The following is a 14,868-nucleotide window of genomic DNA, read 5'->3' as shown; positions in this document are numbered from 1 at the left end:
ATCATTCTCTGCCAAAGTAGCTAAGATAAATCCATAGATTGAAGAGGAACTAACTGCATTCATTACACTATTTCAAAGAAAGAAAAACACAGGTGAAATGAGATTACCAAGAGGAACTTGCTACACATTAATCATGCTTGGAATCAACAAGGAAACACCATTTATCCCAAAGGGCCCAATAACCAGTCCATACACTCAGCCATGATATTAGTGAAGTCCCATAAAAACATATTGAACCAAAATGGCAACACAGAGTTCAGCCCTCGCGGGTCTGAGAATCCAGAACCTTTGTATTATGTTTCATCCCCCTATTTATAAGAAGAGGGGGAGAGATTTGAATTATAATCAAAATATCTGAGCCTGAGCCCCAACTGTCATGCTAGACTAGCTGTCTCAGCTCTGTCAAGCTCTGCTACCACCTACCTAATATTACAACAAGGATCGAATCCCTTTCTTGGAAAAATACAGAAATAAATGCTTAGAGAAAGAAATTCGAGAGAGGAAGGAGGAGGTGTCACCTTGCTACTTCATTGGAGGCCTTGGGTGGAGTCACGTCCCTACTGTTGTCATGCTTCTCTCTACTATTGAGGCGGTTTACTATTGCATCGACCAACTTCTGTCAACTCTCCTTTAAATGCTTTCGGCATCGACTTATGGAGGCGTGTTACAGGCTGAGTCATTTTCTGTGTAGAGGGATGGGGCACCATGTCATGCCATTAAGTCTTCCTGAGTCCCCCCTATACTATTCTACAGCTGCACCATGCTCCATTAACTATTGCAGTTACTTGCCCATCTGCCCATTTAAATCACTGCAGGAAACCATTGGAGCACCACGACCGTGGGTCTTTAAACACTAAAAACAGACAAAATAGGCGGGCACTTTTAATTCCCCCTTTATCCCCGTTATTACAACCCCTTTTGTAAATTTCCATATACGACTAAGGGGTTAGAACCAGGGGCTTAGCCCGCAAGCGCTAAGGCCATCGGACCCATGTCCGGGAGCCTTTTGCTTTGTTATCAAAAATCCCGCATATCGCGCTTCAACTGTGTTTAGCTTGTGGCATTTCCCTTTGTCCAAGCGATTTCCAATCCGCGGGGTCGGGACCGCCAAAAGATATCGCAATCGAAACCACGGAGAGGGGGGAGTCTTTACCTTTTTCTTTGGAGTGGGCCGACAGTCCAAACGTGAGATCCCTATAGACCCTGCCATACTTTTATATCACATCCAAAAGGAAAGTCCTGCAAATCACAATCGCACTCCACCGTTGTCCTAAGCCTTTACTCCTTAACTAATGCGATCACTGATCTGCGGGGTGACATCATCACTACCATGGGTCACCTTGTAAGTGGTGAGATGTGGCATCTGGAAGCAGCCCCATAGGACCCCTAAAAATGCCCAAAACAAGTGACATGTGTCCACCTGCCATGTCATCTTCCGTACTTTCCACGTCATTGTTGACGTCAAATTCCATGTTAGCTTGGTGGACCAATCAAATGCTGCCACATGGCCCCCCTATAGGAGAGACAAAGATGCCAGCCGAGCCCTTTTTTTCCATGCTTTCCTTTGTATTTAAAAATTGGCCCTCCCTGGCAATTTTGTTCCATATCGCAATATCGATGATTTTTTTTATAGTTTCAGACCTATGACCTCACCGATCACCGATGCCACATGGAGGAGAGAGAATGGGAGTCTCGACCCTTGGTTGGTGCACCCATTTTCTTTGTAACTTAGAATCGGCCCATCCAGGTAGTGCAACATTGTATCGTAATCGACCCCTCCAGGCAGTGCAACGCTATATCATAATCGACCCCTGCACGTTCTTTGAAGTTTTAGATTATGGGACTGTTGTGATGCAGGATGTAGGATGCATCATGCGGGATTTTGCCACGTGGAGGAGAGGGAAGGGGGGTGGACCGCTCCTATTTTGTTAACCATTTTCTTTGTTAATTAAATTCCCAGCCCCCTGGTGATATTACATTGTATCGCAATTGGCCCCCGACACAGTCTTCAAGACTTAAATCTCGCCGATACTGATAAATGTGGTGTCTTGACCCGCCGACGCCGATATATGATATCAACAATCGGAAAATTTCATTTTCTACAGTCACCAATTTTCTTTGCCTCCTGGTCCCGCCAATGCCAATATGCAGTGCACCCAGACCCGCCGACGCCGATATGCGTTTTTTCCCTCAAACTTAGCCATTTTTTGGGTTTTCTGAGCTTTCTAGAGGTATTCTTCAACAAGCCATAACTTTTGATCCAGGAACCCTTTTTTGGACTTCTATGTACCCCTAGAAATATCTTTCCGAGCACTACACACTAGAGAGGGTCCCATATCATTCTCATAGCTTCAGTGGCTCAAAAGTTGGCATAAAACATCACTTCTATTGGGCTTCTAAAGCCACTGGTGACTGAAAAAAACAGTGAGTGACAATAAGATGAGTTTGTGCATGGAACTTGTGAGAGGAAGAGTGTGCAAGAGAAGCTTGTGCATAGGTTGGTAGAGGGAAACAAAGATCAACAATATTGCAAAGGTTTCAAGCTTTGGTCAAGCAGGAAATACAAGTGTGTCTTTCAGATTGAAACAATTATATTTTGTAAGAGATCAATTGCTCAGTTTCTTTATCAATAAAATTGTCAAACATGCAAAGGGTTTTCCCAGTTGTGTTCCCTAGACAACTATTTGTTTTGAATTGTGTGACTGTACTTTTATTTATATTCTTATTCCACTACATCTAGTAGAGAAATTATGTGTTTATGTGAGAAGAAATTTTATTTCAGATTGCTCATGTTAGCAGATCATAATTTCGTGTATTTTCTACATAATTCTCAAGTAAACATGTTCCCCAACTTGGAACTCCTTACACACCTTATGTTGACCTGCATAGCTCTTCTACATATCCCATTCCACCTTGAAATTCTACCTAATGACTTGCATTTGTTGCTCCATCTCTTTTAGCATATTAGGCTCAATAAGGACCTTGTTCACTGGATCACTCCAGTTGATAGGAGTATTACAACTCCTTCCATACAATGCCTCAAATGGGCTCATCTTTAGAGACTTATGATGCCCATTATTGTATGAAAACTCTACAAGTGGAAGATACTCTTCCCATTTCTTTTTCTGGTGCATTATGTACATCCTCAACATGTCTTCAAGGATTCTATTTGTCCTCTCTATTTTCCCATCCGTCTGTGGATAATAAATTTTACTAAAGGCCAATTCTGTACCCAATCCTACAAATAGTTCCTTCCAAAACTTGTAAGTGAATTTAGCATATATATATATAGAATGATCTTCTTGGGAACTCCATACAGCCTCAAAATCTCCTTTATGAAAGTTTGATCCACCTCACTAGCTGACTTGGAGGATTTAACTGCTACAAAGTGAACCAACTTGCTCAACTTGTCAATCACCACTATAATAACATCTTGTTGTTTTGAGGTTTTTGGACATCTTGTGATGAAGTCCATGGTTCCCACTTCCATTCTGGAATGGGCATTGGATGTAATAAGCCTGTTGGATGTTTACATTCAACCTTCACATGCTGGATTTCTATGTATTTAGCAACAAAATTAGCCACCTCCTTTTTCAAATTAGGTCAATAATAAAAAAAAATAATGGTCATGAGAGTCTTTTGGTATTCCATATGGTCGAAATATGGTTTGGCATGGGATTCTCTCATTATAAGCTCTATCAAATCATAATTATCTAGTACATAGATTTTGTTCTTGAAACTAATTAGACCCTCATTTGTGAGATTATAGTCCTCATACCGACCATCTTGGTGTAGCTTTTCCTTTGCTTGTTGATATGTCTCGTCATGTTGCACTACATGATTGATCCCTTCTACTAGGCCCACTTCATAGGAAATTATGGTTTCCATGTGATTTAATTGAATCCTTCTACTAAGTGCATCGACAACCTTGTTCTATTTGCCTTTGATTGACTTGATCTCAAAGCCGAACTCGCTAAGTATATGATCCAGGTGGATATTGGTGGCCACCTGCCTATTCCACTTGGAACCCCATCGTTGTTTCTTTCAATTTCCTTAATTGTAGCACAACTTACTATTTTTGGCAGTTTACGGGCCCTAAACTTCCGAAGCTATTTTGAGGGCCTAAAAGACCTTTTTTTTTTTGGGAAAACAGAGAGATCAAAAAAGTGCAAGACCAATTTGCCAATATTTTTTCTACCTCCTCTTGGAGATATTTGAAACGAGGTATTATGATAGTCAAATAGAGATTGTATGCCAAAGTTACGACCCTGGGAAGTCATTCCAACTAACCCCAACGGGGACCACAAGCTTTTGGTGCTTCATCTCCCATGGTTAGGTTTTTAGATGTTTAGGGTTTCCCATTGTTTCTTAATGATAAAAAGGGCATTGAGCCTCATTGTAATACAGTTAAGAAGGCATGTAGCCACCACATATCTTCTCAAAGATGAGTTACCATAACCGGAACTAGTTTATTTCAATTCTACATGTAACAATTTTCAATACTTTGTTATTAATGAATTAAAGTTTTGTTTTCACTGAAACTCTCTGTTTTTGTTTATATATGTATTCCATTTTGTTCATGCATAAATCTAAATCAACGGTATCAGAGCAGACTTCTCTTTCTTTTTTCTTATGGGTGTGTCCCCAACGAGGTCGGGTTATAAGGAGTTGGGACTTGAAATGGTTGAACCCTTGCAAGACTGTCCCTGCCGACACTGACGACCTCCCATGGTGGAAGAAAAAAAAGATGATGGAGGAGGAGATCCTATCAAACTAGTGCTCGAAGAAGCCCTCGAGTGACAAAGGAATGAGATGCTGGACAACTTTGCCCAAAGTGTTTGGTATATGCCCACCAACGACATCTTCATCTAATAATCACTTCAAAGGCACTGCGCCCTTCAAGGTACAAGAAAACTTCTATATCACTAAATTTAAAAGTCAATTGGATGCATATGTTGTAGATAAATGATTGAATTTGTTAGAGGTTTATTTTTCATTTCATAGTTTCTCTGATAAGGAGAAGATTACTTTTGCAATGCTTAAGGCCATTCCTCATGTCAAGGACTAGTAGGAAACTTATTGTGAGAAAAGGGTTGAGTAACCCTCTTTGTTCACAATCGCACCCACTTGGAACTCTTTCCGAGACACTATCAATTAACAATATTACCGCGTGGGGAGCTATGAGGACAAATACATATAATGGACCACACTATGGCAACAAAGGGACCAAGATGTGCATGATTTCACAAATATGTTTCATACTCTATGCACAAAGTTGGGTATCAAAGACTCTAAGTGACATATGGTGCTCAAGTGTTGTGACTATCTGCACAAATACATTCAGGAAGAAATGGAGTTCCTATACATCTCCTCACTTGGCGCAGCATACTGATATGCTGCCGAGATTGAACAAAAAATTAAATAGAAGAGACGAGACTTTGGACCTGCGAATCTGAAGCAGGGAAAAGGAAATCCCAAACCACATAACAAAGGGCAAAGCCAAGGTGGGGTGACCTAAGACAACCCATCGAAGCCACAAGCAAAGAACAAAACCACAAAAACATAGAATGATGCAAGGAAGTGGTGTGAGTTTCACAAGAGCCCCACTGACAACATAAGTGAGTGTCATGCCAAGAAGTCACTAGTGGCTGAACTGAAGACTTTGGAGCTAGATGCATGTTCTGACTCAGAGTTAGACTTTGACAATGCTAATGGAAAACAAAAACAAATTATTGATGCAGAGCCCATCCGCATCGTATCCACCACCAAGGCCCAAAAGATTGAGCCTAAAGACCCAAAGGAAGGGCAGCATCTCTTCCAACCACAGATGTTGGTGAAGGGGTCACCATTGCAGTGCATTGTCAACAATGGGAGCCAAAAGAACCTCATCTAAGTAGAAGTTGTTAAGCAGTTTGACCTATCGACCACACCATACCCGTAGCCATACAACATTGAGTGGCTCCACCAAGGACTATCTTTGCGTTAGCCAGTAGTGTCGCCTTCCCTACAACATAAAACCCTTCATGGATGAGGTATTGTGTGGCGGTTCTCCTCTTGAAGTTTGTGATGTATTATTAGGCCAACCATACTTGTGGAAGCGTCATGATGTGCATAAATCTAGGCCTCACACTGTTATTATTACTTTGAGAAATAAGTAATATAGGATACTGGAGGTAGCCTCACTTATCACCATATTTTTTTTATCTCTGCTAAGCAATGCAGTAAGATCATCTCCTATACCAAGAAATTTGTTTTCTTTCTAATTCACTTTCAAAGTAAGGGGAATATCATGCCAACATCCATAGCCCCCGGGAAGGGTTCCTCCACGCAGCAGAAGAAGGTGCATAAGGTTGTTGAAGAATACATGGACATCTTCTCCTCACCCACAGGGGTACCCTTGCACTGTCAGGTCAATAATTCGATCGATATAACTGCCAAGCACCTCTACCCAATGGGTTGATATGTCAACACTCCATTCTAGAAAATGAAGATATCAAGTGATTGATCCAGAGTTACTGCAAAGAGGGCACATCTAACCAAGTTCATCATCTTATGGGATCTCAATTGTGCTTGCACATAGAAGGATGGGACCCAGAGGCTTTGTATTGATTATATAGCACTAAACAAAATCACTATCAAGAATAGGTATCCAATCCCACAGATTAATGACCTTATGGACTAGCTCAAGTGGGACAAGTATTTTAGCAATATCGATTTGAAGTCTGGTTATCACCAAGTTCCAATAGAGCCCATAGATGTATGGAAAATCACCTCCAAATATAAGGAATGCCATTTTTGAATGGTTGGTCATGCCTTTCGGGTTAAGAAATTCCCCAACTACTTTTATGAGGTTGATGGATGACATATTTTGACCCTTCACCAACTCATTCGTGGTTGTTTATCTGGACGACATCCTGATCTTGAGAAGGAGTTAGGAAGAGAACTTGCAACACATTCAGGAGGTCCTTCAAACCCTGCGGCAACACAAAATGTGTGCCAACTAAGAGAAATGCACCTTTGGAATGAGCCATGTCCAATATATGGGTTACATCATAGATGAGCAAGGTGTACATGTGGATCCAGTTAAGATCCAAGTCATTTAGGATTGGCCATCCCTGACCACTCTAACAGAGCTTCACAGCTTATTAGGCCTTGCAAATTTTTATCAGAGGTTCGTGTTAAGATTCACCCATATCACTTGGCCTTTGAGTCTCATTACCAAGGGTGAAGTGAAAGCAAAGTTTTCTTGGTTAGAGTCCCAATAGAAGGCATTCATTGAGATAAAACATTGCCTCTGCTCTGCACCTATACCCACATTTCTAGACCTGTAACAACCATTTGAAATTGATACAAACACCTATGCCTATCCTATTGGTGCAATCCTCAGCCAACACGAGCATCCAATGGCTTATCATAGTGAGATACTTTTTGATACAATTCAGAAGTACCCCGCCTATGATAGAGAAATGTATTCTATCGTGTAGGCTTGCTAGCAATGGAAACATTACATTCTAGGGAAGAAGACAATCATCCACACAGATCACCGACCTCTTCAGTTTATACAGACACAAGGTAAGTTGTATAATGATCGCCATCAAAAGTTGTCTACATATCTGCAACAATTCCACTTGAACATTAAATACAAAAAAGGAAGCACCAATCATGTTATAAATTGCCTCAATCGACCCCCATTTGCAACACTAACTATTGTTCTCAACTCTTGTGGCTACGAGACCTCCAAATGGCTGCAACTTTATAAAAATGATCTAGAGTTTGCCACGACAAACCAAATGCTAGTGGATGGAAATAAAGTTCCAAATTTCCACCTCCAGGATGCATTATTATGCTACCTGGACCACCCTTTTATTCCTTCAAGCAAGTGTACCAAGATTATTTTGGAGTTGCACTATAGTCGGGTCATAGGACACTTTGGTGTGGTGAAAATTGTGGTCATATTATAGAAGTATTTTTATTGGCTAAGACTCCAACAAAATGCTGGAAAATATATCAGATCCTTCACTGCCTATGCCATGGCCAAGCCAACCATCAAAAAGAAAGGCATGTACACTCCTCTGCCTACTCCCAACCAACCTTGGTAATCCATCTCCATGGACTATCTATCTGGACTCCCTTCTACCAAACATGGTAATGACTGTGTATTTGTGGTCATGGATAAATTTTCTAAGATGTCTATATTGGCGACCTACAAGAAGAGTATCACAACATAGGACACTACAAAAATATTCTTTAAACGAGTGTGGGTACATTTTAGGATACCACAAACTATTATATCAGATCAAGATAGTAACATTCCGAGCACATTCTAGTCAAACCTCTAGACATTGTTGGACACCAAGCTCACCAAGTCCACTGTATTCCATCCCCAGATTGATGCCTAGACAGAGGTTGTCAATGGGATGATAGTGCACATCCTCCACATGTACAACTCCAAGCATCCACGAACCTAGTATGAGGACCTTCCCTATGTCCAAAACAACTATAACAACTATCTCCATAGCTCAACTGGTCATAGTCCCTTTTAAGTGGGCCTGGGATTTCAACCATTGTGTCTGATTGATGTTGCCATGCCTCATGTGACTACACAAATAGAATCCACACATGTACAGTTTGAGGCTAAGAAAGCAACCAGGTTTATTGAACACATCCAGCGCATTCTCTAGTAGGTTCATGATACCTTGGAGAAGTCCAATGCCAAGTAAAGTAGCGACATGATCAACATCGGGTGCCACATAAGTTTTAGATGGGTGACAAATTTTAGTTGAATTTTTAGAAAGAATGCCTTGTTGGATCCCATCGGAAGATCTAACCACTGCAATACAGGCCTTACACCATCACGAAGCCTATGGGTAACAATGCTTTCGAGCTCAGCATTCCCCCATTCTTTGGCATGCGCTCAATGTTCAATGTGGATTGCCTTCGACCATACTTTCCACCATTGCTAGAAAATAGAACATTGCAGAAAAAATAAAACCAATAGAGCTCAACCCATACTACATGGAACATGCAACAAGTGATCGGATTATGTGTCAACAAGTGTAGCAAGAAAGGCTCAATTTGACTTAGCCTTGTCAATATATAGAGAAAATTTGAAATTTCCACATCAACAGAAAACTTGGAGGTAGTGAACTGAGGTGACATGGTTCTTGTCACACAGTTAACTCAATAAATTCTAGTTAGTGGGCTTGGAGTTCAGTTTGAATGTGTTGATTGCTAATTTGTAGCAATACAATTCAATTATTTCTAGTTGTACCCACTTAAACTAGTCTTAACCGTTAATAGAACTAGTTGGAAGTCAGTTATGCAGTGGGACAACAATCTAACTCAAAGATAATTCAATTAACTAATCAATCAACCAAAAATAGCTCATGCATGCAAGGAATTCAAATTTCTCAGCTATGGTGAGATTCCAAGGCAATGTAGCATCAGTTGTAGACTAGGTTTGAGTGTACAGGTGTTGCATACAATCAATGATCAATCCTTGGGAATTGCACAATAATTTTGGAGGAAATTCTTGAATAATAGGAGACAATTTCCTCGGTATTTATGCAAGGAAATAGGAGCTCAAGTGGGGGTAGAAATTTACTAACTTTGGGTCAGAGCTTCTCATTTTTCAAAGAGAACAATTATTCTTTTGCAGGTTGAGATCAGAGATGGAGCTAGCAATTGTAATAGATTCTCTATTCATCTGATTAATGCAAGCAGGCTTAAGGGGATTTTACCAGTTGGTTTCCCCTAGATACATATGTGTACTTATGTATGTGATTGATTGAGGTTTGTGAATGTTCTAAATTGTGAATTAATTTCCGCATATCAGTAGAGTAGAATTATGTCTCTTGATTTAGATTGAATTTCTTGAGAAATTTCAATTCCATCACCATATTTCTACATGGTATCAGAGTAGGATTCACATTAGAACAAGAATTTTGAAGTTGTTCCTCAGGAGGTTCGAATTTGCAGCTTCAATGTAGCATGATTTCCTCAGAGTTGGGAGAATGGCCTTCAATGGACTGAGATTAGAGTATGCCTTGGAAGGCAACTCAAATTTCATTGCCTGGAAGGATCACATGGAGGTAGTGCTTGATGACAATGGGTTGTTGTAATATGTCAATATAGACATTCCAAAACCAGGATCAAATGATGCCTAGAACCTAGACCAATGGAAGAAATATGTAACCAAGGCGAGGAGAATAATCATAGAGGGAGTGAGAGACCACATTGTCTCAAATATCCATGAGAAAGAAACTCCTTTCACAATGTGGAAGGCACTGATTGAGCTATTTGAAAATAGAAATGATCATAGAAAATTGACCCTAAAAGACAAACTTTGAAACATTAATATGTAGAAGAATGATATTTTTCCACAATATCTCACAATATTTACAAAAGTTCGAGATGAGATTGGAGGGGTTGGTGTGAATGTTGTAGAATATGACCCGGTGAGCCTAAATCTTCTAGGACTTCCAAAATCCTGGCATAGTTACTATGACTCTCGGTGAATAGGAGGGAGAAATTATGAAATTCGGAATGCTTATTGTCTGATTTGGTACAAGAAGAAATCAGGTGAAATACCAAAGATAGAGGTTCATCCAAGGGACATCATGACGAAAATTTTGCATTAGTTAGAAAGAGAAAGAGGGGAAAAGGGAAAAAATATCAAACCAGACCAGATTCCAACCAAGGGGGCAAGAAGGAAGACTTGTCCAAAATAAAATGCTTCAATTGTCATGAATTCAACCACTATGTTACAAAGTGTCCACACAAAAAGTATAGAAAGAATAACTCAAGAGGAGCAAAAGGTAAAGCATTGGCTTCATAGTTCGAGTTAGGCTTCACCCTGATCACATGCATGATTAACACTATGATGGGGAGTGTGTGGTAGTTGGACTCAGGTGGATCGTTCCACATGAAAGGGTGTGGAGCTTTTTAGTGACCTAGAGGAGAAAGATCTCTGTATTCATATTGAGCTTGGGGAGAATAGAAGGTACAGCGCTATCGAGATTGGTACAGTAACCTTTAAAGTGGAGTCAAGATCCCCTCTTCACTTCAAAGATGTTATGTTTGTACTAGGCCTAAACAAGAACCTCATCTTTATAGTAGTTTTGGAAGACTATGGCTATGATGTGATCTTCAGTAAAGGGAAAATCTTTATGAGACACATAGTTACTGGGCATGTGAAGTAGATCAAGGTTCATGTGAAGAACCTATATAAAATTGATGTGAAGGATTGCATTGCATTAAGTAGTAAGGAAAAGAAAGTGCAAAGTCGAGATGTTGGTGAACTCTGGCACATAAGACTTGGTCATTTTCACCATGGCACCCTTAAAATTATGCAGAAAATAGCCATTGGCCTCCCTAAAGGATTTCTTGAGAAACAAGATGTCTACAAGGGTTGTACCTTGGGGAAGTATGTAAAATCCACATTCCATGATCGAGACAACAAAGAAAATGTAGTCTTAGAGAGAGTCCACTATAATGTTTGTGGACCCTTCTCGACAGCCTCCACTTCTAGACATAAATATTATGTTATTTTTATTGATGATTTCTCAAAGAAGTGTTGGATCTTCTTCGTGCAAAAGAAGGATGAGACATTCTCAAAATTTGTAGAATTCAACGCACTAGTTGAGAAAGAGACCAACAAGAAGGTGAAGGCTCTTAGGAGCGACAATGGAGATGAGCATGTTTTGAATGAATTCAAGGACTTTTGTGCCAAAGAAGAAATTTGAAGAGAACTAACAACTCCCCACAACCCACAATAGAATGGGGTAGCTAAGAGACAAAAACAAAGCATTGTTGGAGTTGCGAGAGCTATGCTACATGACCGAGGCCTGCTATTGCATTTGTGGGAAGAGGTATGTAACACAACAGTCTACTTGAAAAACTAGAGACCTCATCAGATTCTTGGTATGATTACATCGGAGGAGGATTTATCAGGGAGAAAGTTAGATGTGTCTGATTTCAAAATTTTTGGAGCCTCTATTTACTGCCATGTCTCTAACTATTCGAGGAAAAAACTTGATTTGACAACAAAATTGGGAGTTTTTATGAGTTACACTGAAACTACACACAATTGCTGGGCATACTTACATTCCCTCATAATGACAATTGTGCGAAGGGATGTAAAGTTTGATGAGGATAAAGCAATGAGATTCTCTCTTGAGAGGGAGCTTCAAATCCCATCAGAAGAGGAGCTTTTAGCTCCAAAGGAGGAGCCTTAGGAAGTTGTGGAGTAGTCAAAAATGGAGGAGCAAAGAGGAGATATAGTGGAGATATCCACTCAAGCATAACCATCTAGAGAAGCTAGAAAAAGAACTAGGGAAGCTTCAAGGATCTTCAAGGTTAAGCATGCAACATACGAAAGCATAGAGAAGTATAAGGCCATATATGTGGCCAAAGGATTATCTCAAGTTGAGGGAATTGACTATGAGGAAATCATTGCTCATGTAGCAAGGTATTTATCTATTAGATCAATTCTTGCACTGGCTATGCAGATGGGGTGGAAGATCTACTAAATGGATGTAAAAATAACATTTCTCAATGGTGTTATTGAGGAGGAAGTGTACTTACAACAACCAAAAGGTTTTAAGACATTTGATTAGGAGTCTAATGTGTGTAAACTTAGGAGAGCATTGTATGGTCTCAAATAAGCACCTTGAGAATGGTACACTCAGATCGATAGTTATCTCACTCGATTGGGCTTCACCAAAAGTGAAGTGGATGCGAACCTTTATCATATTTTGGTAGAAGGTAAATTGCTTGTCATTATTTTATATGTTGATTATTTAATACTGACGGGTGATGAGCAGTTGATTAACTCTTTCAAGGAGGACCTTAAAAGGGAATTTGAGATGAAAGACATGGGTCTCATGCACTACTTCCTTGGGTTCGAAGTATGGCCAGGCAATGGGGAATTGTTTGTGTCTCAAGGAAAGTATGCTAACGAGGTATTGTAGAGATTTCGCATGGAAAATTATAAGCCCATGGAGACACCTCTAGTGACCAAATGGAGGAAGGAGAATGCCACTTCAAGTGAAGAGGTTGATGCTACCATTTACTAGAAGTTAGTGGGTTTACTGATGTATCTTATGAACACACAACCAAATATGTGCTATGTAGACAACCAACTGATGTAAGGCAACAAAGCATGTTTTACAGTACCTAAGAGGCACAACCTAGTATAGATTATGGTATAAATAGACAAAGGGAGTGAAGCTGTGTGGCTTCACAGATGTAGATTGGGCAGGGAGTCCATCCAACCGAAAGAGTACATATGATAGAATTTTCAGTGTCGGGTCCGCAACAATTTCCCGGTGCAATAGGAAGCAGAGGTATGTTCTGCTCAGCTCAGCAGATTCTAAATACATGGTTGCACTTCAAACAACATGTGAGGCGATCTAGATGAGAAATATACTTTTGGGACTGCTTGGTCAGGAGATGGATCCAACTATGATCTATTGTGATAATTAGAGTCCCATTAATCTCTCTGAGAATCCAGTATTTCACGATCAATGTAAGAATATAGATATTTGGTATCATCATTTGTGGTACTGTGTGTAAAGGAGGATAATGTTGCTACAATACATTCCGACAAAGGAACAAGATGTTGACATATTGAAAAAGTCTTTCTCAAGGGGGAAGTTTGAATTCCACGGGTGCAGGATAGGGGTGTTTGATAATCCCTTTCTTGCTAAGAGGAATTTTTCAGAGGTGTAGCAAGAAAGGCTCAATTTGACTTAAGCTTGGTCAAATTTGTTGATAAATCTATAGGGAAATGATTAGAGTGATTTCTCTACTTTTGATAACTACTTATGTTTTTACTTTTCCTTACTTAGCTTCTTTACTTATTATTATGTTTTTATATCATCAAAAAACTACCAAAACAAGAAGAACAAGAACACATAATGTAGTTTGCAAGCCAGGTCCAAAACCTCTCCACTTGAGAGAAAAACCCACAAATCTCTTCTCTTCTTATAGATTCTTCGATTGACGAATTTCAAGACCTCTAGACCAAGATCAAACCCTGCAAGACCAAGTCTAACCCTTTTGGATGTTGTGCTTCCTTTGTCCAAGTCAAACCTAGACAAATCTCTTCTAGTAGAACAACTTCGGACCCTAGCTGCATAATTTTGGCCTCTACTACAGGTTTGAAATTTTTGGCCCTCCCTGCAGCAGCTGCCACCACACATGTGAGCTTATTTTAGCTTCCCAAGGCTTCTTTAGGCATTCACTTGGCTATTTCTTCCTTCTAGAGCTTGAGGATGGCTTACTATGACCTTCGCTAACCTTCTTTCTCTTCCTTCTTCAAGATCGAACCTGCAAAAGAAAAACCCTAGACTAGTAGCATAAACCCTAGCCTTCCTTCACACGTGTGAGAGAGAAATAGCCCAAAGACAAGTTTTCTTCGTCCTCTTCCTTCTTAGTTGCCTTATTCTTCCTCCTCCTTTACTTGAATGAGTGAATGATTAATGTCTTCCAAGGAGGTTGAGTTTACTACTTTATATAGGCTTCTCAATGTGGACATAGCTCCTCAAATTAGGCCAACTTGCCAGTTGTCAGGCCGACTTGGTCTTGAATGGTATTTTGACACTTTTAATGACAAAAATATTTTTATTTTCAAGTTACAATGTGACCGACGGGGTCTTCAACTTATGACAATGACTCTTTTTGACTTCTTGACCTAGTACAAACCCTATAAGCACTCAATGGGTGCTTGACCTATAAAATAAAATACCTTGAGCATGAAACCCATGCTCAAATAATAATAATAATATTAATTTTTCTTTCATTTTACAGTATACAAGAATCAAAAGTACATTTTATATTTATGAAGACCGAACCTAGTTACACATT

Source organism: Pinus tabuliformis, chromosome X (assembly GCF_031772625.1).
Source record: "Pinus tabuliformis cultivar Carrire ecotype Pingquan chromosome X, CPIR1, whole genome shotgun sequence".
NCBI classification, from domain to species: Eukaryota; Viridiplantae; Streptophyta; class Pinopsida; order Pinales; family Pinaceae; genus Pinus; species Pinus tabuliformis.
Note: the sequence above shows the minus strand (reverse complement) of the source record.